General features: G+C 39.4%; 1 protein-coding gene across 1 annotated transcript in view; it reads left to right on the top strand.

Moving 5' to 3' along the window:
• The first annotated feature begins 63 nt into the window (after positions 1-63).
• Positions 64-4703, top strand: part of LOC123878078 (neural/ectodermal development factor IMP-L2-like) — an 82963-nt gene continuing 78323 nt past the window's right edge. The window contains exon 1 of the mRNA XM_045925142.1: positions 64-442. The gene's annotated coding sequence lies outside the window, so the exon portion shown is untranslated. The remainder of the gene's footprint in view (positions 443-4703) is intronic.

Raw genomic sequence — 4703 nt, 5'->3', positions numbered from 1 at the left:
TCAATAATGTTGATATTACATTCTTTATAAAGCTATTTAAACCACTGATAAAGTACCTTCCCGGTCAGGCCATGACGACGCATTCGTTTTTGCGCGCCCGCGAATTATAGACGTCTATTTTTTATTCATCGAAATTTAAATAAATAATTTTATCGATATCCTTAGTTTTTGGAGTGTACGCGTCACTATTTTCTTTACCGGCACACCCCGCGTTCGATTTTCAAACTTACCGCCATCTTGTTTTTTTTTTTTTTAAGTAACTTTCGCGCGTTCTGTGTTGATATACTCTGTGACCACGTGGTGCGTTTTAGGACAAACTTCTCTCTAAAAGAAAAATATGTTAAATGTGTCCAAAATAGAATATTATTTGTTTTTTGCTATAAAGTAAACTTTGTAAAGAACCTAACTGGGTGCATCGAGTTTGAAGGAGTTTTATTAATAGGTAAGTCGATGGTAATGCTAATTTCGGATTTATTGTATTGTAATAAGATCCGTTTTTGTGTGTTTTGTTTTCTACTAAAAGTGAAAATTTTACTATTGGTTCATTTGTTCACTAAATAATGTAAAATAAACCTGTCTATATTTATTTATACAAAACGTTTAAATAGTGTTTAAATAAGCTTTAACCTTCTAAGTATTGTAAATTGTAAAGGTACATTGTTATAGTTTAATGAAATCAGATGGTAGAGTACCTAGGTACATCCACGTGAATCATTTTTTAATCTTCTATCGGTTTGATTTCATAATGGGTGTAATACCTATCTAATAGGTATCTGCAATGTAAGTAACTGTACAAAATATTAGATATACTTACCTAGATAAGGTTGGCGCCTCTTTTTTTACCCGACTACCACGGCCAAGGTAAAAGGAAGGGTTATTATTTTAGCAGTCTGTCTATGTATGTATGTATGTGCCTATGTAGGTTTGTATTTATGTGTTTTCCACCGTAGCGCCTAAACTGCTGAGCCGATTTTGATGATTTGAGGTGTTATTGTTATTATTCAGTAACTGCTACCTTATGTACTTAACTATTACATAATATGTACAGATATCCTTTCTAGAATTATAATTATGCGAAAGTCTATGTGTGTGTATTGTCTCTGCCCACGTGGGGATTTAGATAAAAATACCGTTGGAACTCTTTGATTTGAAAATAACCTACCTACTTACGTAGGTACCTACATTACTACTTACATATAATAGGTACCTACCTATACCTACCTTCAAGAAAAATATACAAACATATTATTATAAACCTACCTACTTATATTAAAGTACATTGTATAATTTATAAGAGTCAAATTGGACACGTCTCCGTCACGCGTTTTGTTTGTCCAAATCTTGAAGAGGAGTCCCTTTAGCGCGGCCCATACAAACGAAAATTTTCATGAAAGCTTTGAAGTCCTGTAAAAAAACTCTACATCATCCCATGTTGTATGGTGGTGGTATGTGTAGTGTATGGTATTGCCGACTCACTACTGAGCACGGGTGTCCTCTCAGACAGAGAAGGGTAGGTCTTCTTTCTTTCTTCTCTCTGGGTTGGTTTCTGCAGTTAAACGTTTCTGTCTGTTGTGCATGCGTTGCTCCTCCCGCCGAAGTCTTCACTCCAGCCATCCAAGCTCGCTCCAGAAGCCAAGTAGACCGCCCAGGTTGCCGAGGGCTTCATGAAGTGGGGTTGAGGATCCCAAATGGCGTTCTCGTTCGAGAAGGGTAGGTATTTAGGCAGTAGTCTACCACGCTTAAGTAAACCAGCAAGTGATACCTAGGTATTTAATTGCTTTAAACTCACATAGCTCCGAAAAGTTCAAAATGCGTGCCTGGGATAGAACCTCCGACCTTTCTTATTTGACGCGGACATCTTAACCACTAGGCTATCAGCGTTTGGAACGAAGTAACGAATTGTAGCAATACCTAAGGTCACTGAATTCTTTACTCAAGGCGTGTCTCAGAATACGAAGGATGTAGGCCATATTCCACCACGCTGGCCAAGTATGGATCGGCAGACTTAATATGTCGCCGAGAGCTTTATGAAGATTTCCTCACCATATTTCCATCAACGTTAAAGCTAGTGATATTTGACGGCCTCCCTGACGCCGCGCTCCCTCAAACGCTGTGGTCTTATTAGTGGGAGGTCCCGGGTTCGATTCCCGGCAGGGTTGGAATTTTATATTTTCTAAGTCACTGGTCGGGTCTGGTGGGAGGCTTTGGCCGTGGCTAGTTACCATCGCTTGGCGGCACGACAAAGCCGTGCCGCCAAGCGATTTAGCGTTCCAGTACGATGCCGTGTAGAAACCAAAAGGGTATGAGTTTAATGAAACTGCCATTCCCCTTCCAGGCCCGCTTCCATGTTAGACTACATCATCACTTACCACCAGGTGAGATTATAGTCAGGAGCTAATTTGTATCTGAATTAAAAACAAAGTAAGAGGTACGAGGTCAAACACCCGACCTGCCGAATAGAAGGTCGACCTCTTAACCACTAGGCTATCAGCGCTTGGAACGAAGTAACGAATTGTAGCAACACCTAAGGTCACTCAATTCTTTCCTCAATTAACGGCTCGTTAAAGGCGTGGCAGTCAAGCGCGGCCTTGAACTCATTCCTACAGTCAAACGGGCAACGACCTTTATAGTTTTAGGCTAGGGTTGTCACACAGTAGTTCCAACCGATTTTTTATTTGATGTTTCACTGACCGATTTTCATAGATAGACAGATAGATAGACACAATTTCGCATTTATAATATTAAGCCATCCATACTAATATTATAAATGCGAAAGTCTCTCTATCTGTCTGTCTGTCAGTCTGTCCGTCCGTCCGTCCGTCCGTCCGTCCGTCAGTCTGTCTGCTACTTTTTCACGGCCCAACCGCTGAACCGATTTTAATGAAAGGTATAGACTTGGGATTCATCCCGAGGAAGGACATGGGCTATGTTTTATCCCGGAAAATCAAAAGTTCCTACGGGTATTAAAAAAACCGAATTCCACGCGTAGCCGCGGGCATCCTCTAGTAAAGTTAATAAAGTATATAAAGTAGTAAAGGAAATAAAGTGAAAAAACTAAATCTATACATACTTAATATTATAAATGCGATAGTGTGTCTGTCTGTCTGCTACCTTTTCACGGCCCAACTGATTAACGGATTCTGATGATATTCGGTACAGAGTTAGCTTATATCCCGGGGACGGACATAGGCTACTTTTTATCCCGGAAAATCAAAAAGTTCCCACGGGATTCCTAAAGACCCATCCGCTCAACAGATTTGTATGAATTTTGGTACCGAGGTAGCTTGCGTCCATGTTTTGACATAGACAACTTCTTATCCCGGAAAACCAAACAGATCCCACGGGATTTCCAAAACCTTAATCCACACGGACAAAGTCGCGGGCAACCTCTAGTAAATAATAAAGTATGGATATCTAGTAATAATAATATAACTGTCATACACAAATACAGTGTGAGTAGTTGGTGTCAACCCTGAGTGCAGTCATGGCCTTGCATAGAATCTATTTAGTAAAGCCAGAGTGAACTAGTAAAGCTGTAGACCCGACATGGGCCTTATCATTCACGTAGGATATAATATATAGAGCCGGTCAAGTGCGAGTCGGACTAGCACACGAAGGGTTCCGTACCATCGTACAAGGTATCACGTTTATGTAGAACACTGCAAGTTAACGATGGACTGTGCCATCTATATGTGATTTAGTAAATCGTTTTTTAGGGTTCCGTACCTCAAAAGGAAAAACGGAACCCTTATAGGATCACTTTGTTGTCTGTCTGTCTGTCTGTCCATCCATCCGTCCGTCCGTCCGTCCGTCGTGTCTGTCAAAAAAATCTATAGGGTAACCTAGGGAAGGTTACCCTATAGATTTTTTTTGGTTCCTTCCTAACCTTCCCGTTGACATAGAATCATGAAATTTGGTAGGTAGGTAGGTCTTATAGCACAATAAATCTGAAAACCGCGAATTTGTGGTTATATCATTAAAAAAATAATTAAAAGTGTTTTAATTTTCAAAGTAAGATAACTATACCAAGTGGGGTATCATATGAAAGGGCTCTAAAACAAATTTTTATTTGCTTAAAAATAAATAAAAATCTGTTTTAATTGGAAATGTCGGAAAAATACCCGAGTACGGAACCCTCAGTGCGCGAGTCTGACTCGCACTTGGCCGGTTTTTTTTTTTTATTCGGATGTAGGGCGTAACCGCTCAGAGAGCGTTGATAGCCTAGTGGAAGTCGTTGGCCTTCTATTTGGGATGTTCGGGGTTCGATCCTAGACACGCACCTCTAACTTTTCAAGCAAGAAACATCGTGAGAAAACTTGGCATGCCTGAGAGTTCTCCATTTTTAGAATGGAATAGAAATATTTTATTCAAGTAAACTTTTACAAATTAATATATAGTCATATAAGATTATTTAAATGATACGTAAGCTTGGGAATGAGTTGCTAAACAGCTTTGATAGTCGTGATAAGTATAAGTGATTTTGTAAAGTGGTGATAATAAAAAAATGAATACCCGGCTGAGTTTGTTGTGGGCTCTTCTCAGACTTGGGCGCGTTTGGAGCCTTCGTAGCTTTAGTTTTAAGTACGTAATAATTTTATCATACAAATATAACAATTCTGACCATCAAAAGGAGTACAAAAGTAATTTGGTAAATGATTTTGACTTTGACTTTGACTTGGCCAAGTACCTACTTTTGAAATGTA

Source organism: Maniola jurtina, chromosome 25 (genome assembly GCF_905333055.1).
Source record: "Maniola jurtina chromosome 25, ilManJurt1.1, whole genome shotgun sequence".
Taxonomy (NCBI): Eukaryota; Metazoa; Arthropoda; class Insecta; order Lepidoptera; family Nymphalidae; genus Maniola; species Maniola jurtina.
This window is presented reverse-complemented; position numbering and strand designations above follow the sequence as displayed.